The sequence below is a fragment of the Pleurodeles waltl genome, chromosome 11 (genome assembly GCF_031143425.1).
Source record: "Pleurodeles waltl isolate 20211129_DDA chromosome 11, aPleWal1.hap1.20221129, whole genome shotgun sequence".
NCBI lineage: Eukaryota > Metazoa > Chordata > Amphibia > Caudata > Salamandridae > Pleurodeles > Pleurodeles waltl.
In genome coordinates, this window is record NC_090450.1 from 295,137,319 (window position 1) to 295,161,856 (window position 24,538).

A 24,538-nucleotide genomic window follows, 5' to 3' on the forward strand; every position below is an offset into this window, starting at 1 on the left:
CGTTACTACACCCATTGTTGAAAGGTACTTGGCACAGCTGTGGAATAAGTTTGCACCACTAGATAGGACTGTGTGACAGAGAGCGGTGTCCAGGTGGTGATTATTGCTGGGTCAGCTAGTGTAGGCATGAAAAGTTTCATTAATACTGAATGACACTCTGTTTTACAAATCACTGCATTGTCTCTCTCTACAGGAGAGATAGGTTCCTTGAACATTGCATGGGGGCACCCATGCGCACACAATGGTTACATATGCATTCTCAAACAAACCAAACTAAATAGAGTGGGAAATGTGCCAGTAAGTAATACATTTCCAGGAATAAAATTACAAGGTTTTGGAACTACAAATCTTCTAGGCACTTAATTTCTCTATGCGAGCTGCATTCTGCATCACATATAGATGGTGAAATTTGTCTCACAGGATATTTTTATCAGCAAGATGATGTCTCTTCATGCACACATCCATTTCTGCATGTGATATTTGCATCCCTGCTCCATGGTGCAAGTGTGCATGCGTAGGCCCTAACCAGCCAGGACAGCAGTGGGACAGGGGATAAAGCATGATTGTTTGTAATTCAGTTAGATATAGCACATTACTTGCAATTCCTTTCACACACATTGTTGTGTATTAGGGAGAGTGTGTGGCTATGCACATCTTATGCCCCTTCTATTTACCATCACAGCACATTAGGGGAACTCTACTGTGATCCACATGTGTCAGATATAAACAAACATCAAGAGGTTGCAGCACACACACTCAGTCAATTCACAATGTTTGGATCTATACTCCTTTGGAGCAGTGCTTGAGTGTCAGAAGGTGATCACACTTGCAGCACACACACTCTCAAAATGCACACAGTGTTCCACATTGCTAGATTTCTGTTATATATGTCTTGCACAGGCACATGTGTTCTGCACAAGGTGTTATCAATCAATCAATAAGTGCTTGTAAAGCGCAACTGCTCACCCATTAGGGCCTCAAAGCGCTGTGGGAGAGGGGGGAAAAGAGTAGCTTATACCAGTGAGGTGGTTATTAAAAAAGCCATGTCTTCAATTCCTTCATGAAGCTGAGGAGGAAGGTGCTTTGTCTGATGTGGAGAGGAAGGGCGTTCCAGGCGCTGGCTGAGAGGTAGGAAAAGGAGCGTCCTCCTGTTCTGATTTTCCTTATGTGGGGTGCTTCTGCGAGAAAGAGCTGGGCTGAGTGTAGGGCCCTGTGTGGTATGTGAAGGTTGAGTCGCTGGTTCAGGTAGGTTGATCCGGTGTTGTGGAGGGCTTTATGTGTGTCGGTGAGGATTTTTAAGGTGATTCTTTTTTCTATGGGAAGCCAGTGTAGTATACATAGGTGTTGCGAGATGTGGCAGTGTTGAGGTAGGTCGAAGACCAGACTGGCGGCGGCCTTCTGGATGTTTTGCAGTTTGCTAGTGAGTTTCTTGTTGATTCCGGCATAGAGTGTATTGCCGTAGTCCAGCCTGCTAGTGATCAGGGTGTGTGTGACGGTCTTTCTGTGTTTGAGAGGGATCCACTTGAAGGACTTGCATAGGAGGTGGAGGGTGCGGAAGCAGGTGGAGGTGACTTAGTTGATATGATGGTTAATGCTGAGGTTGGAGTCTAGGATGATTCCTTGGTTGCAGGATTGGATGGTGGGGGTGGGTGGGTTTCCGAGGGTGGGTGGCCACCAGGATTCATCCCATGCATAGCGTTGAGGGCCCATGATGAATACCTCTGTCTTGTTTGCATTGAGTTAAAGGCAGCTTTATCTCATCCAGTTGGTGACTGCTTCCATGCCTTCATAGAAGTTGTGTCTGGCTTTGTAGGGTTTGTTAGAGAGGGAGAAGATGAGTTGGGTGTCATAGGTGTAGGAGATTATGTTAATTCCGTAGCTTCTGACGAGGGTGGCTAGCGGGGCCATATAGATGTTAAACAACGTGGGGCTGAGGGAGGATCCCTGGGGCACTCCGCAGGTGGTGGGTGTGGGGGTCTTTCGAGGAAGAGGGCGAGTCTCACTCATTGAGTTCTGCTAGAGAGGAAGGATTGGATCCAGTCGATGGCCTTGTCACTGATGCCGCTTCATGGAGTCTTCTTATCACGGTATGATGGGAGGCTGTGCCGAAGGCAGCCGCGAGGTCTAGTAGGATGAGCGCCACTGTCTCTCCCTTCTTCAGCAGGGAGCAGATGTCGTTTGTTGCAGCCAGGAGGGCTGTTTTGGTGCTATGTTTTTCCTGAATCTGGATTAGATGTCAAGGATGTTGTGGTCTTCTATAAATGTGGCAAATTGGCTGTTGACTGCTTTTTTGAAGACTTTCGGAGGAAATGGGAGTAGGGAGATGGGTCTGAAGTTTTTGAGGTCGGTTGGGTCTGCCGAAGGTTTCTTGAGGAGGGGTTGATCTTGGCGTGTTTTCAGTCATCAGGGAAGGTGGGGGCAGCTGGTGAGCGGTTGATGGTGAGGCAAAGCTTGGGGGCGATGGTGTCTGTGGTTGGTTGAAAATGTGGTGGGGGCATGGGTCTGTGGGGGCCCGGAGTGTATGGATCTTATTGTTCTCAGTGTATCTTCGGTGGTGAAGGGGGTCCAAGTGGCGATTGTTGGCTTGTTGGTGTCGGGTTTGGGTAGACGCGGTTCTGTGCTTAAGTTGTCCTTGCTGAAACTGTCGTAGATGGTCTTGATTTTGTGGTGGAAGTAAGTGCTGAGTATGTCACAGAGGTCCTGTGAGGGTGGGATGCCCGTTGTTGCACTGTTGGCTTGGATACAATCCTTGATGCTGCTGAAGAGTTCCTTGCTGTTGTGTGCCTGTGAGAAGAATCTGTCTTCTATAACTTTCTTTCTGGTGCTTCTGATGAATTGGTGGGGTGCAGTGGTGGCGGTTCTGAAGTTGTTATGGGCTTCCGTGGATTTGGTGTTTCTCCAGATTTTTTCAAGGTGGCGACAAGTGCGTCTAGATTCTCGGAGTTTGGGGGTGAACCAGCTGCCTTTCTTTGAGTGGGTGCTGTTGTTTTTTTTGAAGGGGGCTATGGTGTTGGCGCAGTCGACGATCCATTTGTGGAAGGTACGTGTTGTAGTGGTTGGGTCGTCGCTGTGTGTGATGGTGGGGGCGGCGATGGCAATGGCGGCGATGGCGAGGGCGGGGGTGAGCTGATTGACGGTTATTCTTGTCTAGTTTCTATGTGATTGTTGGGGTTGGGGTCTGATGACGGTGGGAGTGTTGTAGGTGAAATGGATGCATCGGTGGACTGTCCATGCGAGTTCTGCGGTGTGACTTAAGGTAGTGAGGGTGTGTCCTGCTGAGTGTGTTGGCTCCCTCACAACCTATCGGAGTCCTATGTTATGGAGGTTGTCTAGGAGGGATGCTGTGTTGGGGTCTTGTAGATTTTTGAGGTGGAAGGTGAGGTCTCCCAGTATGGTGTAGTTGGTGGCTGTGATGGCTTGTGCGGAGATGCAGTCCATGATGGCGAAGGGTGTATGTGGTCCAGGAGGGCGGTAGATGAGGGTTCCCATGATGGTGGATGTCGGGCTGGTGTGTAGCTTGAAGGTGTAACCATCTGCAATTCTTTTCATAGACTTGATGTTGAGCAGGGGTGAGTGTGCACACTGCAACACAACATTTTAATAGGTGTGTGAGCCATTAGGCCTCACTGCAGTGAATCAGGGACACAAGGTCAGGTACACTACTGATTTTCAATGTACATTATTATGCAATCACACATGATCTCTGTTTGACTCCTGCCATAGGCAGTTGCAGCACATATACTCTGAGGACCAGGGATTATGCAGCCCTTCTGGTCACAGAAGATAGCATTCCATGATACAGGCCTATGTATTGGCACACCCCTAAATGTCATTTCCCCATTGGGATGATAGAAGGTTAGTGATCACCGCAACTTTGCACTTGTTCACTCAGGGCAGGGGTACATTATCTGCCTATGCAGAGGTAAGTGCTAATCTTATTTCCTCCTTCAATCCATGTTCAATTAATTTGGGTGTGTAGCCCATGTTTTTAACCGACTTATTACATGGATCTATCACACTCTTGACATCTCTGTATTCTACAGGTGCTTTGATGTTTGAAGAATACATCTCCATTATCAGACCCCTCTGGGTAATTACTCACACTGCAAATTCAGCTTCTCATGTTGTATTACAGGTGTTGACTCTCATCACACAATTGTGCAAGGCCTGAGTGTTGTGCTTACTAACAACTGTTGTCTGAAGTGGTATATATGACAATTAGGCCAGGAACTGAGTCACATGTGCAGTGTTTTGAGGTTCCCCAAACATGCATGTATGCCTTCTGTAACACCTCAATTACATCTTGTACTCATCATACTAGACCTTTGTCCATTACAACGGTCACTTGTTATCTGAGAAGGGTTTTGCTACAACAATAGCTTCTACAAAGTGCTACTATTGTGCAAGCTGCCACTTTGGTGAGTCACACTACACTGTGTTGATAGTTTCAGGTATGGATATATTTTGTGGTTTGTATTCCAGCACTTACAGAGTGTCATCTGAAACACACTTTGCTGCTGGAGAATACAGGATCGCTAGCTCTGAGGCACTGCACTGCTCAAGGGCTTGAGGACAGGAAAGACAAATTTGAATGTTGATTTATGGCATGCCTAGCCTGTTCCTTTACTGTAGTGCACTGCATCATATGGTATTTCTGTATAAGTGGACTGAATGAGGAGAACATTGGCTTTATGTTGCTCAACGGCTCTGACAACATGATTATTACCTGTTGAGACCTAATTCAAGTTGAAGAGATGTGAGTGAGTTGATGTTTACAGTGACATAAAATTTCAAAGACAAAGATTGTGTATACACGTTTACATTTTACACAAATGAGTTCATATCTGAGATTGTATCCATCTAGTAAACACAAATTTACACAAAAAAGTTCTGCACAATGCGGCTGTGCCGCTGCCTACCAGCCATTGTGTGTTCTTTCTCTTCTCAGTCCTCATCTTCATCCTCATCCATTGCTTCCTGCTCCTCATGTGTCAGGCCCCTCTGGATATTTGTCCATAGACATATGTTGTGTAGGATGCATCATACAAGGATTATTTTGCACACCATTGGGAAGAGTATAGCAATTTCCCTCTGACATGTCCAAGCAGTGGAAGCGGGACTTCAGCACTCCAAACATACATTCAGCAATGCCCCTGGTCTTGGCCAGTACCTGGTTGCACTGCTGTTACACCTTTGTGTGGGAATGGCCAAATGGGGTCATGACCCATGACTGCAACCCATATCTTTGGTCAGCTAGAATTATAAAAACTAATTCTGTCAATGATTATGGTGATAGTTACACCCACATTCCTGTACAGGCCTGTCATGTGTACTAAATGTCTCATGCACATTTCTACCAGTATTTGTCAATATTTATTTCATATACATTTGCCCATTGTATTACACATGTCTCTTCTAGTTTTGTGTGTCATAGCAAAAGATGTGCAGGTTCTAGTATTTTGGGCACCTACACATGCAGACATTAATATTTGGGTAGTAACTTACTATGATAGGTATATTGAGAGGTTTATTTCCACTTTAGGTTAAGTGCACTCACTGCATGTGCAAAGAGACAGTATGTTGATTTTATTGTTGCCCTTTTGGTCATCCCTATGCAGGCATCAGCAGTTTCAAACTTTTTCGCACTCCCACATACAAATGTCCCTGTAGAACCACTTATGTTATTGCTGCACTACCTGACAATGACACAGCGTTTGAATTGTTCACTTACTTTAACACGTGATTTTGATGGTACACCTGATGCATTACAAACATGTCCCAGGGAGAGTTGTACAATTTAGTGTCAGCCTTCAGCTGTTGCTTCACATCAGACAATGTGTCATGGTGCACCGGGATTGACACATAGGTATTGCAATATTGGGCATCTCTATGTAGGACACACTGATGTTGTAGCAAATATATGTCTGCCACAGACCTGGACACAATACTTTGGTCTTCACATGTATGTGTTTTACTTCAACTTGTAGCGGATTGGGTACCTGTGTGCCATAATTATGTCATTAGTGCTTTGTCAAATGAATATTGAGATTGGTATCCTGAGTACATTATCATGCCTTGTCCAGGTTGCATTCATTCCACTGATGACTGATATATGACATGTTTGCCAGCATTGTGTTAGACTCTGAGTTTCACATTGCTGGGTTAATATGCTTTTCATTGGGCAACTTACACTTCAGAACAGGTGAGCCATCACATTGGTTACATCTGACAATGAGGCTGCAAAACTTTGTGTGTATCTCTACGTAGACTGTCAGTATGGCTGAGACATATGTGTGTTTTGTACTGTTGGTGCCACATTGTTATCCAGTATAGACATTTACATATGTCTGGGAACTACACTGACATAGAATGCCGCACATGGCCTTTCAAAATACTTCTTCTTGTGATGCTCCTGACACTTTTGTCAACATACAAGGATACTGACATGTGAGAAACACTTACTCATTTCTACAATACTTGTTTTCATTCCCTTGAAATTGTTGAGCCATGACTTACATGGGGAGTAGGTACGCCATTGAGGAGACACTTATCTCAATCGTCTTTCTTGTGTTGCCTTTGCCTGAGTTTGTCTGGCCTACCACATGGTTTTAATCATGATTCATTACCCGGTGCAGATGATGTGGTTCTATTCATTCACACAGAGTGAAATGACACATTACTGGTCACTGCCTAGCTATTGCCATTGGCATATTACTGAGTGCATGTCGATGTGTGACATCCTTGTCTAAACATTGCAGTGCGTTAGGTCCACTACATGCACATGACATAAGGGCCCAGATATTTGGGAATGTGGCATTGTGCAATGGAGTATGTCACCAATACGTACTGTACTGCATCACTGAGTAAGGGCAGAGGTGCACAGTATTTAGGCCATACACCACATTCCTGACCTTTCACCCTGCACTGTCACACAATGGGCTGCCAGATATAGGCACCTTTGCAACATGGTATTTGTGTGCCTGCATTGCATGTGGGATTGACTTTGTGCAGCAGGGGTCACTTTCCTGCACAGGATGAACCCTGTGAGGCCTGATTGTCTGTGTGTGGGTGCCAGGAAATGCAGCACACATAGGATGCAGGAGTGGCTTGGGTGACTTAAGTTATTTTTCCTTGATACACATCACATGGGGAAAGCAATTGATTTGACACATTTCAAAGTTTACCTGGTGTGGGATACATGACATGCTTCATGAACCATGGGAGCTTTGCACGTCTTAACATGTGTGTATATGGGTTTGCATTACACATGTGCCATGATGCATGGTGCAAGTATGGGCTACACCCCTTATAAATATGGCAATATCTCTGTAAACAGACACAGAGATGGCTATTATGTCATAAATTATTTCCTGTTAGTAGGTCTGTTATGTACTTCAGATTTGCTTACCAACAAGTAGTCCATTCCCATATGGCCCATTCTAGAACCTCTCATTGATGATGGAGTGTCTGAAGATCATGCATCGGTGCATAGGCATCATTCACACTCTCCATGTATTTTGCCAGCACATTGGTGAACATCCCCAAGTGATCCACAAGGGCCTAGAAAATGATGGAGTAAGTGCGCTTCCAGTTCTTGTACAGGTGTTATGTATGTGCAGGGGGAACCAGTTGCAAATTTGTGCAGTCTATTGCACCTAGCAAATGTGGAAATCCTGCTATGGCATTTTGTGTCCTGGGGAAGAAAAAATACTGGGGTATGAGACTGATGATGGCATCGAGGACAGAGGGTAGGAAGGCTGAAAATAATGGCTGCAATATTTCTGCCACACTGGCTGTTGTGATCTGGAATGAACCAGATGTCATCATATGGAGGCCTGCCATCAGCTTTACCTGTAGATGGATGTTTGTGGGCCTGGTAATTGGTGACTGCAGCCTTGGCTCTATCTGGTTCAGTAGTTGAATGATGGGCTTCCCCCTGTATCTGTAGTATCTGATGACTTCATCCTCCCAGAGGTCAATGAGGGAAAGCCGCTGATGAAAAACATGCTGCCTTCTGTTGTGCTGCCACGTGGTGGTAGTGGTGGAGGTAGTGGTGATCTATTCTCAATTCCCAGCTACAGAATGAGCACCTCCATAGCATAGTTGAGCTTGCCAAACTGTTTTGTGTGGGTTGTCTTTATGTACCACACCCACTACATAATTTCTTACGCCTGGGTTGCCGATGCACAGGAAATATGACACATTTCAGGCTCTCCCCATCACTTGCTTACGAAATGTCAGACATTTAGAAAAACATAAATATCACTGTGTCAGTTGTGCGGTAGAATTTACAGGAGAATACCTACCTTGCATATTTTAATCCCTGTGTGGTGCAGGTATTTTTCAACACAGGCCTACTAAAACGACACATTGGGCCACATGCGTTGACTTGTAAATATGGAGTACTGCCTCCATTGCATCACAATTATTGATGCACCCCGTAGACACAAGGTTCTCATAAATATGCCCTATATATATATATATATTCATTGAAAAAAAGGTTGCAGGGATGTTATAGTTAGGCTCTGAATTTACTCATAAAAAACATAGAAATTCAGCAGTTATTGTTAGAGTTCTTTCAAGTAACTATAACTTGTGCACTAAGGTAACTATAACGTGTGCCCACGATTCTGCCACCTACATCAATATTCCAATTCCAATGGGTGAGTAAACTTTATTTGTACAGCATAGTGCCAATTTTCATCGCTGTTCAAAAGGCATGTGGCACTGTTAGAATAGTTCCCATGTTACTCACAATTCCTTAGAGTAAACACTAGCAGTTTGTGTGTCCCAGTCAGTACACATTTTTTCACAATCTGTGCAAAAAATGTAAAACAGTATATTCATAGCCTCCGAGCCCTTACCACTGTGCAATTTATCAATGAAGGGCTGCATGAATACTTTGGGGGTTTCTTACTCACATTCACAGTTCAGGAGTTTGAGCACTGCGCTGTAGAAGAAAGTCTCCAAACGCATGGATTAGTATCCTTTGATACTATATATATATATACACTCAAAAACCAAAGGTATTTTATAGTTAGGTTCTGAATTTACGGTCACAAAGCCATAGAAACTCAGCAGTTATAGCTATGGTTCACTCAAGTAACTATAACTCTCATGCTAAGGTAACTATAACTAGCGTCACCGCCATGCACAGTTTTGTCATCAATAGTTTTCTTGCAAATGTTGTGGTGATATCATCAATACTATCATAGAGGATATCATAACTGATGTAAAAGGTGGAATCATTTGTATGAGTTATACCTTAGGGCACAACTTATAGTTACTTGAAATAACTTTAACTACAACTCTTGAATTTCCATGGTTTTGTGCTTGTAAAATCTGAACCTAAATATACCGTTCCTGTAACCTTTGTTTTTTTAGTGAATTTCTAAGTTCTTTAAAATTCTATTTCCTAATTATAACATCCCTGTAACCTTTGATTTTTTCATTGAATTTCTATGGTTGTTTTAATGTTTTTAATGTTAAGTAAGATGCCAATCGCAATGCACGGTGGGGGGCGCTGGATGCAGGGCCTGGCCTGGTGTTGTGCTGCCTCAACCAAAGGTTGCTGCTCCTGACCAATCCTCCTTGCCATCCATTTTCCAAGTCCATGCCCCTGCTCCCTCATTACAGCCCTTTGTGGGTGTTGTTCTGCCACTGCCCTTCCCACTTGCCCTGAGTAGTTAGCTTGCTGCCCCATCCACCTTCTCCCTGCCATCTGTTGTCTGAGTCCATGCATCAGCCCCATCCCTTCTGCCCATCATAGTCTGATGTGCTGCCAATGCCTCTTCCCTCCTGCCTTTCATGGGCTGTTATGCTACAACTGTCCCTCCTGTCTATCCGGTATGGTCAGCTTGCTGTCCTTGCCTCTTTCCCCTATGTGGTCCATGCGCATGGCCCTGTGTTTTCCATGGTATGTTGTGCTCCACTGCCATCCCACTTGTCCTATGTGGTGTATTGTGCTGCTGCAACTCCTAATGCTTGTCCTATAAGGTCAGTTTTGTGCCTCTTCCCAACTCCCTCCTGCCCTCTGTTATACAAGTCATTGTCCTGATCCCATTCCTCCTGTCTTCCATGATCCAATGAACCACACTTGCAAACATTTTGAACTTGTCAAGAAGAAGATTCTGAGAAGAAACCTGGGGACTTCATTTTCCCCATTGACTTACATTCAAAAAGAGGAAATTTTAGGCAGGTAAAATAAAGGCTTTTTGGGCTTAAAACATCAGGAGTTTTCTGCCTGAATTAGGTCTATTGGCATATATGGCTGCCTCTTCTGCCCTCAATGGTGTGTTATATTGCCACAGCCTCTCTTGCCTGTCCTGCTTGGTTAGTTTGTTGCCCCTGCCTCCTTCCCCCTCCCCTCCATGGTCCATTGTACTGCCACTGCCCCTCCCCGCATGCCCAGCATAGTCAGCTTGTTGTCTATGCTGTAATCAGAGCTGTAGTACCTAAAGCTTTTGAGATGTTGATGTTTTATACTTTACATTGGTAAGTTGGTACAATGACAAAATGATAATGAGCATCTGGTCCAAATGGAGGGGCAATATGTGTACAATGGCATCATTTCCTTGTCTGAAACATGTTAGAACTATGTTTTCACAACAAGATTCTAGTCAGTTCATGTAGACAGCAGCAGAATGTCATGAAGCCATAGTCCTTCACAATGTGCATGTAAGCCAGTGTGTGTCAACCAACATGAATTATTAAGCTAAACTTTATTCATTGAAACAGACAGACATGTGTCCACACTGGTGATAGAGTTATACTTACCCCAAGCAACATTTTAGTTTCCTTAGTAATGTCCAAATGAGATATCTATGATGGTGAGAAATTTGGTACTCAAAGGGACATTTGCAAATGGGAGGTTACATCACATGGAGTTTGGAGTATCCCATCTTAACAAGTCAATATCAGGCTCAAAACATGACTCTTTTGAAAATGTGAATATGTTTTTACTCTGTACTGAACTGGGTTAGAAATGTATCAAGACCTATGTATTTACTCATGCTGTTAAAGCCACCCCAAAAATATTTTAGCAAATATCTTCAACAGCATAATTATGTACACAGTCCTTAATACATTGCTAAGCTAGTTCAGTACAGATCCCACATTGTTGGAACTGGCCTTTTTTGGGGGTTCACCCCCAGACTTTTTGCCTCCTTCCTCCTATTTTTTCTGACCTCTTGCTGTTGGCCCTAGGACTCTGTGCATACCTTTTAGAAATCCTGTACACAAGGAGGGTGGGGGTGTTATAGAGTTGAATTTGCATTTTGAAAGTCTTCCTGGGCTGAGAGAAGGGATGGCATCAGTAAACTCTGTGCCCTGGCCTCACACAAAGTGCTCGTTTACCCTCAACTGATGTCTGGAGCCTGTGCTGGAGGAGTGAGGGGACACTCCCAGAACCAGTTGTAACTGGTTGGAACATCATCTTCCCCTCTTTGTTAAATCTTTTACAGAACTGAGTATAAGTACTGGGGGTTTTCCCCAGACACTGAGGAGAAACTCTTGACACTTGAACATGCTTCTAACTGGACACGGAATGCTGCTGGAGGGAGTCACCAAGAACCACCTTAGACTGCAGCTGCTGTGCTGACCTGTGACCTGCTTGGTCACTTGGAGGAACTGCCACTGACTGCAACCCTTTCTGCTGGCCTGTGCTCCATCTGTGTGTCCCCCAAGGGCTGGGTGCTGTGGCCCCTGACCCCTGCCATCACCTACCGTAGCACATGAGGAACGCTTCATTTATATTGTAAAGCGCCTTGAGAAGCGCTTTCATCCGCATATAAGTGCCGGAAAAAGTGCTCTACTGGGTGCCTGGGAGCCTTGAGAGCCCCAGGTTTTGTAGGGCCCCCGCGCCGTGAAATGGAACTTGAGCACCTGGAGAATGATTAATCTGATTGCTTAAATCACTGCCATGACCCAGGTGTGTGGAGAGCCCAGCGCTCCCAAAATCCTGCCATGTTCTATGCTCACGGGGCACCTCATTATGAAGAGTGGAGCGAGCACACTCCTAGCGGTGCCCCTGAGGCAGAGTCCGCTCTGAGGAGCGCGCCCAGGCAACCAACAGGCCATGACTTCCGCCTGATCACTGTTGCAGCCCGGGTGGGCTGCAGCTGACTCACGCATTGGATTGGGTGCGGGTGAGTCCATGTTAGGAGACGGGCAGAGAGGAATCCTCATCTGAGGCTCCCCGCCCCACCGGGCCCTCATTCTGTGTGGAAGGACGGGTGGAGAGGAAACCTCATCAGAGCCCCCTGTGCCACTTGACCCCTCTCACCGTTTGGGATCTGCCCTCCCCCTGGGAGGGCTGGTCGTGACCCGCGGGGGCAACAAAGCTGCAGATGCCTGGCTTGGGTGCAGGCATACAGGAGGGGCCCTGATACCAGAACGGAGGGGGTGCTTGCTGCCTGGAGGTGCCTACGACATAAAGAGACAGGTAGTTTGGGTGGTAACATATTCCTTAAAGGACTTTAGGCTGATATGTTTCCTGCTCACCATATATATTTCTAATGTTCCTTTTAAGAGCAGTCTGGGAATACTATGCTAACCTGTTTTCTTTTTATGATGTGCCATATGCTTGCTAGTGTTCCTGTTATGGACATTTTTGCTGATCTGTGTTTACGACTTGCCATATATATCCTAATGTTCCTGGTATGGACATCTATGAGGATCTTGTGACATGTAGTAATGTTTTTTGCTGACTGCTGCTTATGTTGCAAAATAATGAATAACCTGTGTGTTATATGTGACTACTGATGATTTCTGCAGGGTAACAGTACTATGTAACTTTCTGACAACTGCTTGGGTAGCAGGGTGTTACTGACATGTGGTGTTTAGTCTAATAAGGTGGTGTACAATACAGTTTATTTTTATTTAACTTGGTGTTGTGTTTCCTTTGTGGAGGGGATAGTGCATCACATGTGTTGTGTGTGTTGTGAAAACAGTTCACCCATTGCCTCTGAGATAGGCCTAACTGCTCATGCCAAGCTACCAAGGTGGTGAGCAGGGGTTATCTTGGGTGTGTAACTCCCTCGCCCTGAATAGAGTGGGTGGGTTCTGCCTGGCTTAGGTGCATACCCTAGCCAACCAGAAACCCAATTTCTAATACACATGACATGTGATACAATTGAAATATACTGTAGGTACCTGCAGTAAGTTTTACCATTGAGAAATGGTCAGACAAAGGAAACAGGCTTTCAGGTCATAGACATTCTGGTACAACATTGCAGGATTTGTAGACACACATTGTAGACACACATTGATATTTATGTAACGTTTGGTGAATGTACATGATGCAGATTATTTGACCTTGAAAACACACTTTACAGATGTATTTCTGGTTACTGTGAGTTTTGGGGACATAAGTTCTGTATTCTAAACAACAACGAAGTTGTAGCAATCAAAAGTGTGAAACAGTTCATGCAGAGAAATAAAAGTGGATAAGAGACAAGGGCATACATGATAAAAGAGCTAAGATGGAAAAGTTCTTGACTGTGAGAAATTGGTTTGTGTGATTCTTCTTACATGCATGAGATACTGATGATAAAGAAGCCAAGTTTGAGAGCCTTGAACCTGGATAAATATGTAGACTTGGAAAATGTTTTGTGAAGAAGGTTCATGTTCAGTCCTATTTACAAAGATATACTCAAACTGTTGTATCTGTGTTTTCAGCATCATCTGGGGAAGGCAAAGGTGACATTGGCCACGTCGGCAGTGATGAAGCTGGCCACTGTAGTTCTGGTGCTGACACCACCAAAACCGAGGGACCCAGTGGCACGGAGGGTGAGGAGGCTGGCACAGCGGTCACCAGCGATACATCATCATCTTCAGAGACCTTCACAGAAGATAGGTCCCTGGTGGGGGCGGACCCTATTGTGATGTTATCACCTGCATCATTGTCTGCCACCCACAGCGTCATCTCTACCCTCCCTCTTGCTCCCGCCACAGTTGGCTGTAGCCCCCTCAAAAAAAGGATGGCACCACCTTTGCTGCTGGCACCTCCCCTCACACAGTTAGTACTATATTGGTGGATGTTACTAATATAGTGAGGTGTGTTTTTTATTTGTATCAAATTATGACCTCACACACATATATCTTTTGCATCATTGTACTATTGCTTGAAGATATTTTTTAAACATGCACTAGTCCAGTGCTAATGTACACCGACAATTCAGAGGATGACAACGAAAACAGTGACCTACTTTCTGTTCTGGTAATGATGGAGTTGATTTTCATCTTCGTCCAGAAGCAGCAGTAGTGGTATGACTTGTATGATCGGGTTCATGGTAGCAAGAAATTAGAGAAAACTTGTAATAAGGTAAGTTTCAGGCTTTTATCCACTCCAATCCGACAACTCAGGCATGGAGCTTTATCTGCCACACTTGGTTCAGCAGGAAGGTACATCATGATTGGCTCGGCTGTAAAAGTGGCTGGAGTCCAGCCACTTTTGACTATGGCGTTGACGGGAGTGAAGATTCATGGCAGTGACAGCAGTTTGTCTGCGGTTAGTATGTTACTAAGGAGGGAGCAAGGAGTACAAGGATGAAATAGAAATTAAGAGTGTTTAAGGATGTCTTGGTGAAGGTGACATCGCAAGGGTGGAGAGCCATGGAGAGATAAGGACACCACAACAGAGAGATAGAGCAGAGAGACATTGTTAGTATGGAGGTAATATAGGTCAAGAGAAAAAGAGTGAGGGTGACAGAAAGAGGAAAATAAAATCTAAGTGGAAAGAGTACAAGAGCTAACCAGACAGAAAAATATACTGTTGGAGAGATGGCAAAAATAGCAAATAAAACCAAGATGGAGAGACAAAGCAAAATTATTATTATTATTATTATTATTATTATTATTATTATTATTATTATTATTATTATTATTATTATTATGTGTGATTTGTGCATATAGCACAATGCCTCAAAATGGAAATGGCTCTCAATGGGTAACTAATGTAGAGTCCAGAGCATACTGGCTGTGGAGGTGAGTCTAGGGGGTGGAGCAGAAGCCAAGCAGCAGCCTTTTGAACAATCTGGAGGCATTTAGGTACCATTTTCGCTACACCCAGATATAGCCAATTCCCATAATCCATTCTGAAGATGACTAAGGCTTGGATCACAGTTCTCTGGGCAGAGGTAGGGAGACAGTGAAAAATCTTTCTTAGCCACTTCAAGATGCCAAAGCAAGTGGTGGACACTTTATTAATCTGATGACTCATAGTAAGTTTGTCAACAAGCCACACTCCTAAATTCTTCACAACCACCACCGGGCTAGGAGGACTGCCCAATGTAGAAGGCCACAAGTGAAAGTCCCAGGGAGTTTCAGGGAGCGGGCAGACATCCAAAGTAAAACTTGGGTGAGACAGGAATTAAGAGCCTTCACGTGTGATTTTCCTTAGCTGATAGAGGCACGACAATTTGTGTATCATCCCCATGTGAAAAAGAGTAAGTCCACAGTTCTCTGCTATATCTGCCAGTGGCCTGACATACGCAATAAAAAGCAATGGACTCAAAGTAGAGCCCATGGGGACACCTGAGACAAGCGGGTGAGATTTGGATCTGTGTGGATTGGTGTGGACCTGGAAAGTACGGTCTTGCAAAAAACATCCAAGCCAGGCTAAGACAGTGTCCTGTATATTCATGACCTCAATTTTTGTAGAAGAGTGCTGTGATATACCATATCAAATGCTGCATTGAATTCTAATAAAATAAGTGCAGCAGCTCCCTCATTGGCTAATTAAGATATTAAAAAATCAGTGACCCAAGTAGAGCGAATTTGGTGCAATGACCTGCACGAAACCCAGATTGTGAGGGGTGGAGTAAATTATTATGTTCTGTCAACTCAATGAGTTGTTGGTTCACATGTTTCTCCAACAACTTAGCAAAATGGGTAACAGAGACATAGGTCTATAATTGGACCAGATAAGAGGATCCTGAATTGTTTTTTCCAATAAAGGGGTAACTAAGGCCACCTTCCAGGTTGTGGGGACAATGCTCTCCAATGAAGGAAAATTCAAGTAGATGAGCAAGCTGCACCAACACCGGAACCAAGAGTTTACCTAGAACTGCTGGGGGACGATTTACTAGAAGCAAGGATGGTCTTGAAGGAAAATAAATCCAACCACTGAACCTTCTCCATCAAACTGTTTGCTTTGCAGGGGGTAGTTTGGCTGCTTACTTCCCCTACAGTAGGGAAGGCCGCCTAAATGTCTGGCACTTTTTTAAATGTAAAAACCCTCTATTTCCTCACACAGCAGTTGTGAGAGAGGAATGACAAGTAAAAAACTAGTGGGATCCGAGAGGGTTTTGATTATCTGAAAAAGGGTTCTACTCATGTAAAACAAAGCCCTGGCCTCACTGCACATTTTTTTGGAAGGATGTTAAGGCAATATTAGAGATTTCCTTGTCTTCCTTACTGTATGTTTTGTGCCAACTCCTCTCAAGATGTTTACATGATTTTTTTTCTTTTCATGGATCTGGAGGAAGAATTCTGTGATGTTTCTTAGAAGTAGGAATTTCAGTATCCAGTGCTGAGATTAACCAAAAATCAATTGTAAAAGTATCTAGCATGACTGAATTACACAGCCAAGCGGGATTGTCTTCTAATACAGCATTACATGAAGGAATATCCAGTTTTGACAAGTTGCGACTAAAGGAAACTGGGTAGTTCTGACCGGTCTTCAAACTTATATTTTTTAAAAGCAAGAAAGGAACAGCAAAATGGTCTGACCATGGCAGAAGTAAAGGAGAGGCTGAAAGCAGATTCTGAACATTGGTAAAAACTGGATCCAGCAGATGTCCAGCTTTGTGAGTGGGAGAGTTTTTGATCAGCTGGATGACCATAGCCCTAAATAATCAGTCAAGGAGATAATAGGCTTTGTGTTCTAGATAAATGTTTAAATCCCCCGGAATAGTAAAATTAGCATATTTGAAGAATGCTTGAGAAAGACAATCAATTACAGTTAGTGAGCAATAAATTAGTGCTCCAGGCAAAGTAAACTTAGTTGACAAGGAAAGAGAAAAAAGCAAGGCCTCGCAGCCAAGAATATTAAGTATGCCAATTTTACAAGCACATCTGTTTTTAAAAATAATTGCAATCCCACATCCCTTTCTGTCTGGACAATTTATATAAGAAATTCAACATTCAGAAGGAAGGGCTGAAATAATATCAGGCACCAAGTTATCATTCAACCATGTTTCTGTACGAAAGAAGGCATCATGACTATGCTCAATCAGAAACTCAAAAATGTCGAATTGGTGTTTAACCAGTGACCAGCAGTACAAACTAAAAAACCTAAAACCTAGCAAGTTAGATTTCTTACCAGTACTATTGTGGCTAGCTAAGAGTCAGAAATTATCTGTGGAATGGACGTGGGTAGACTAATGACATAGCACAACTCTGGAGTCGGCTATTTGAAAAGAGCAGTAAAGGCAGTTTCTCTGTCCTTGTGCTACACTGAGTGAAGAGCTACAAGCCTTAAGTTAGGGAGGGCAAAGGGTATATAATGAGGAGGCAAAGTGAGTAATCCTACGTGTAGGCTGGGGTACAGAGCTTCTGGCTCCTGGATTCATTCAGACGTGGATGGGCACGGACAGGCTTGTTTAGGAGCGCCTTTGGCACACCCACTGTGTGTCCTCACCACAGCCCCACTTAAATATGCAAACCGGAAGCAGCTGGCCTGTCTAGGAGAGTACTAGAGTCCTAACCGTTTAACTGTAGTGGCACACAGAAATAGCTGCCAGTACCTCGGAAAGTTCCCTCCTTCTAAAGTGCTTTAACAAATTGAATGGATTCCCCGTTGTCAGAGCAAAACAAAAATCCCTCCAATAATTCCTATGTTTTCCTTGCTAGCAACAGATTTGTCACACGACACGAGTGACTAAATACAAAGACATTTTGAAAATGAACACAGTAAACTTCTTCAAACAGAATAAGTTAAGAAATATGGCTTCTGGAAGGACCAATTCAAGTGCAGGTAGTAGGTCCACCTGCGCCACAGCTACGCTCAAATATGTGGACTGGGAGCACCTGGCCAGTGTAGGTGAGTACTAGAGTGCTCACCCCTCGACTCTTCTGGCACACAAAAATGGCTGACGGTACCTCACAAAGTTCGAACCTTCCAAAGTGCTTTAACCAACTAATTTCCCAGTTGTCAGAGTAAAACAGAAATTCCCCCAATAATTCCTATGTTTCCCTTACTAGCAGCAGATTTGTCACGCAATACCAGTCACTAAAAACAAAGATGCTTGAAAATCAACATAATAAAATCCTTCAAATAGAACAAATTAAAAAATATTAGGGGAGAAAATGAAAAAAGTAGACATTAGTAGAACAACTGAGCGAGAGAAAGAACGAGAAATAAGGAGAGAGAAGAATAGAGCAAGGGTAGCATAAACAACTACTAATGGGAGATCTATAACCATAGCTAGAAGAGCTGCATTTGTGGGCTGCATAAAGAGCAATGACATGCGGTGCAGGGTTATATCCTTCTCATCCTTCATTTATTGGAGCAGATGTGATATACCATGATGAGGTTTAAGAATAATACATTTCATGAGCGGGCGTGGCTAGCTGGTGATCATAATGGCCACGTAGTAAAAGAGCTCTTCCGGTTACCGGATCTGATCCCTTGTCCATTCCACTCAGTCATCTGCCCCACAGTCAGACATGACATTCTACATGTCTGCTGATATTGGGGCTGCCAAGGAATTGTTTTTGTGGCCGAAAACCCCCCTAACAACCATACTATATCGTGAGCCCTACTGCCACATTGGAAGTCAGGACCTCAATTTAGCAGTCTGAGCCGGCATGTCCTCTGCCTGCGCTGGTGGGGAGCAATGCACTTGCTCATCTTGCCTGAGCCACTGTATGTGACTCCCTGCAACAGGCATTAGTAGAGGACCCCCCACTCTCCAGTCACGCCGGTGCTGGTGGCTGCCCCTCTGTGCAGTTGGGACGTTCCCCCGGATTGCACATGGCTGATCTGGATGCCCTGCTGTGTCCTGCATGGGTGCCGGCTCTAACCCTGATGGAACCTAGAGCGATACCATCAACACCCAACCAAAGTAGGAGACTACAAATGCTGCACAGTCAAGGGAATCTACAATAATGACCCTGAGGAGCCTGGTCTTGCGCAACAGGGCCCGGGAGGCATGCTGATGCTCCCTGCCCAGGCCTCCAATGCTGAGTCGGGGGCACTCATTGTGGGCAACTTGAGGCTTCACGGGGAATGAGTATTAATAACTGCTAGAGGCAATTATGAATGATCTGCCGCCTCAGGGCTATTACAACACTGTCATTGCCTACTCAGCACAGCCCTGGCCCACTGCACCAACACATGCATGTCCTGACTACCTGACACATTGGGGTACGCACTACACAAGGGAAGGCGGCAGATCTTGTTTCCTCCACTCTCAACTGGAGAAGACAAACCTGACAATGATTCTAGCGAGGAGTCTCAGCACAGAGAGCACAAACTCTCATCCCACTAACCATCCCAGGAGTTAATCAAATCAGCAACGGGACCATGCCTAATCTACTCCTCCTCTTTTTAAAGCCTTCAGGATGGAAAAGTATTCCTGCCACTAGCTACCCACCCACAAGACACTCAGTGATCACCAATCTCCAGGATACAGTGTCCTACCCTCCCACTTTCTTCCTGAGCAGCCTCATCCCTTCATTTCACAACTATGACGGGGTGGAAAGAGTGCAAAAAGAGGGCACCAGACAAGGTTAGATGGATTCACTCAACTCAAAGACAATACTGGGGCCTCTGAGGCAAACAAAGCACACTTCATGTCTCATCCGGCACCTCCCAAGGAAGACAACCTTGATGTGAAAGGCATAATTGCAGTCATACAGAGTGTCCGTAACTCTCTTGAAATGACAATTGACACAGTAATGAGGGCGGACATCTGTAAACAGGGGACCAGAGTGAAGGAAGCCAAAAGTTCCTTGATGACACTGAAAGAAGACTCTGCCACCCTCAAGGAGCAGGTTAGAGTGCTTAAAGACACCACTGATGCGCGTGGGGTGGACCTTGAAGACTTAGAGAGGCACTCACATAGAAACAATATCTGCATCCTTCGCTTCCCAGAAAAAACAGAAGGTCTGGCTATAGACCTCATTGTGGAAGACCTGAGTCTGAAACAGCTGCAACCATATGGTCTTCCTAACTACTTTTTCATTGAAAGGGCTCATCATATACCAGGCACTCCACCTAAACCAGGTGCCCCAGCCCGGTCCATCATAGCACAATATTTCTGAGACTGTGATATTATCCTTCAAATGGCCTGCAGTGCTTCACCACTCCAAATCGGCAATGCAAATGTTATCTTCAGCCCCGACTTCACTCCACGTGTACAGAAGCTTCAACGTTGTTTTTTTAAGTAAAAAAAAACACCAGAGAAAAGGATCTCAAACACTCCATGATATTCCTCTGTAAAGTAATTCCTGTTTCAGGGATCGAATTGGGGCCAAAGGATACTTGCCACGTTTCCCGATTAGTTTTATGTTTTCTTTGGGTGACAGAAATTCTGCCATGTGGGGGTGGTGGGTAGTTCTAAATATGCATTGCAGTGATGCAGTGAGGGAGGATTTGTTACATATGGAATATTATTTCTTTTATACTACTGCTTACACTAAGGCAAGGCACACTCTACTCCTCCCAAATGTAAAGGTGCACTATTTTTACTGTACTGCTGAGTGGGCCCCCCCCTCAGGCAGCCAAGCACCCACTTTTGCCCACTCAATAAGGGCTGAATAATTCTCATCATGCCCACCTGAGTAAACACAGCAATGCTACGCATTGTCTCCTGGAATGTTATTGGCCTTGGAGATTGGAGAAAAGAGGTGTATGGCCCTTCAATACATAACAAGGCCTTCACCACACTTGGTCATCCTGCAGGAGACCCACCATCTGAGCAACACATGTTTCATTCTCAACAGGTGAAGATACAAAATGATTGCACATGCAGGTTATACAACCACCTCAAGAGGATTACGTATGCTAGTGAGGAAATCCTTCCGCTGTTCATCCAACAGGGAGAACCAGAAAAACAGGGCAAAATGAGTTTCCAGCTCTGACCACTTTACTACATAATCTCCCATTGGGAGAACTGATAATAGGGGGAGACTTCAACATGACAATAAGTGACAGCATGGACCGCCATCCCCCCAAACATACAAACTCAGTCCGCCGGACATTTGGTGACTTCCTCACAGGACAAGGGCTTAAAGATGAGTGACATTCCTTCAATCCAACTTCACACACTTTCACTCTGGAATAAATGGCAATCTCTCCTGTATCGACTACTTCATTACACCTGCTCAACAACTTACACTGGTGCGAGAAATCTGGTCAGGGTAGATCAGCTCATTCCCCCTTGTGGATGGTCTATTTCTTGTGCAACAAGAAATTACTTGAGCATTTTACCTTGAATCCCTGGTACCTTAAGATACTTAGGGCTTCTTTATGATCTTGGCGGTCTGGGCCGCCATGCCGGCAGTGGCGGTAAATACCGCCATCTAGATGGCGGCCCAGAACGCCATATAATGACCCGCTCAAAACCCCACGGTGGAATACACCGCCAGTGGTAATGCTGGTGGGCAGTGTATTCCAATGCGACAGGGCAGCGTTGCAAGCAGGGCTGCCCTCCGGATAATGATACCCATTCTGTCAGCCTTTTCCCAGCAGTTCACACCACCATGGAAACATGGAAAGGCTGGCAGAATGGGTATCTTGGGGCGATTTGGGGGCCCCCTGGGGGCAGTGATCTGCACGATGGGTGCAGCTGCACCTGCCGCACACCAACATTGGCGGTGGCTCCATTTGAAGCCGCTGTCAATGTTACAGTCCTTTTCCCCACTGGGAAGGCAGGCGGAAACACTGTTTTCGCCCGATGGCCCAGCGGAGAAAACATTATACAGCCGGCACGGGGGTAGTCGAGCTGGCGGTCATCTATTGACTGCCAGCGTGGATCTCAGCGGTATAATGAGGGCCTTAATCTCAGGGAAGCAATGGTGGAAGTGACGGAGCATTACTTCAAGGACAATGATTCTTCTCTAGACTCCGCACTAACGCTGTGGGGGGCCTACAAAGCTATGGTCAAGGGTGGTGGGTCTCTTCCTGATAGTGTGGCAAAAGAAAGAAAAAGGGCCAAATTAGAGACACTCGAGCAGGAGATTTTGACTCTTGAGTCTGACATACTGGAGCAAGAAGAAACAGATGCTACTCACACTGTGTCCCTTAAACAGCAAGAATATCATGGCGTTGCTCAAGAGGCCACCAAAGCCCACTACAGAGCAGTACAACATTGCCTCTACGAAACTTGTGACAAAACTGGGAAACTCTTGGCCTGGCTGGATAGGAGAGAGATAACAAACAGATGGGTGGAAGGAATCCAAACTGAAGCCGAAGTCTTATTCAGCGATAGCGCAGGCATAGCAGAGGACTTCACACAGTACTATGCCAGACTCTACTCCCCAGGGGTCACTGTTATAGAAGAAGAGTCTACAGCCCTTTTTATTGATGTCCCCCTTCTGGCCCTTCTCACAGAAGACAGGGAGTCCCTGGCGAAGGAGAATTCAATGGAGGAGATAGCAGGAACAATCAGGGATTTAAAATCGGGCAAAGCACTAGGTCCCAATGTGATTCCGGTATAATTGTATGAAATAACAGCCACTAGACCTGCCCCCCAGTTTAAAAAGATGTACATAAAAAGCCAAGAACAAGGGCTACTACCTCTAGATCAGTGCCTAGTCACAAAGATGCAAAGTTGAAAAATTACTGTAGTTCCTATGGACCCATACCTCTCCTCAATGTTGTGGCAAAGATACAGCAAAGATATTGGCCTAATGACTTATCCTAGTAGTCCATAAACTTGTCAACCCAGACTAACCTGGCTTCATGCCATGATGTGACCTAGCACTTAACCTACGTTGACTGCGAGGTGTCCATGGGCAAATTGATAGAATTCAAGAAGACGCAATAGTCCTATCACTTAATGCTCATATGGCCATCAACATTGTGGAATGGCTAATACCTTTGCATGGTACTGGAGAAAATGGGTTTCTGTTGCTGATTTATAGCCTGATTTGCCTTCTCTACACATCCCCACTGGCTCAAGTAGTGGTAAATGGCACACAATCTCAACCCATCTCCCTTTGACGTGGGATGAGACAGGGATGCCATCTTTCCCCACTGCTCTTTGCCTAGTTCTGTAGCCTCCGGCACCCTGGGTGTGGTTGGACCCCCTGATCCAAGGTGTCCACTGGGCTGCACAGTGGGAAAACAGAATATCACTCTACGCTGCCAACATCTTACCCTACATAGGAGACCCCCAACCCTTGACCGGATAATGCACTTAGGTGCATATTTATACATGGCTTGGCCGTTTTAGTGTAAAAAATGTTGACGCTAAAATGGCGCATATTTATATTTTGACGCTAGACACGTCTATCGTCAAGATATTGGTGTTACCGCCATGTTTAGGATACGCGAAACCACTTTGTGTCAATGAGATGCAAGGTAGGTGATCCCGTCTTAAGCATAACGCTAACCTCCTGGCGCCATATTTATCCCGGATGGAAAAACGGCTCTAATGAAGGAAGCAGACTTTAAAAATGGTGCAGAGTCCGATTAGCACCAAAAATAAACACCTGGTCAGACCCAGGAGTTAAAAAGAGGATCACACACACCACTCAGAAAAATCCCAGAAACTGCCAGGACAACAACGAAGTGCTACTGCTCTAGCTTGACACAAGCCGCAGATGTCTGCAAAGACAGCAGATCTAATCACCAGCACTGCAGCAATGTCAAAACCCACCACAACAGCAACAGAGGCGGTGAAGAAGGAGTGAGAGATTTTTCAAAAACAAATTACCATCAGGAATGACAGAACAAGATGTGGTCGGATGTACAGACTCAACCGGGAGTCCATTGTACGCCTGCTGCACCTAATAGCATCACACATCACGGCAAGGCTGTAAACTCCCTATTGTGGAGAAGTGTGGCTCAATGGTTAGAGTGGCAGACCCTAATGCAGAAATCTGGCCCGGGACCAGGGTTCAATTCCTGCCTCGGCAGGTCTTGGGCTCAATTTCCTCAGACCTGATAATTCTCTCATTGGTGCCTAATCTAATTCATGGGTCCCACTCTGTAACTCTGGGCAATAGCTTGCTTAATCTCCACAACGGCCCCAACAGCGCTGGGATGCCTGGATTCACCTTGGAGGTTGCCCAGGAGTCGGCACCTCACAGGGAAAAGCCAGGAGGGGTTCCACAGCGGTATATGTAGAGCGCCTTGAGACCCTAACGGGTGAGTAGTGCACTCTACAAGTACGAAGTTTTATAACATTCCACCCATTACAAAACTCCTTGCTTTCCTCCACATAATGGCTTCAGGATCATTCCAGACAATGGGTGCTCTGTGGCTGGTATCTCCCAGTCATCCTTCATCGTCTTTCTACAAAAGGTCCTGGATGCAATCCCATGCCTCACGCCACAACACATCTGCTTCCCAAACACCCAGCAGCTG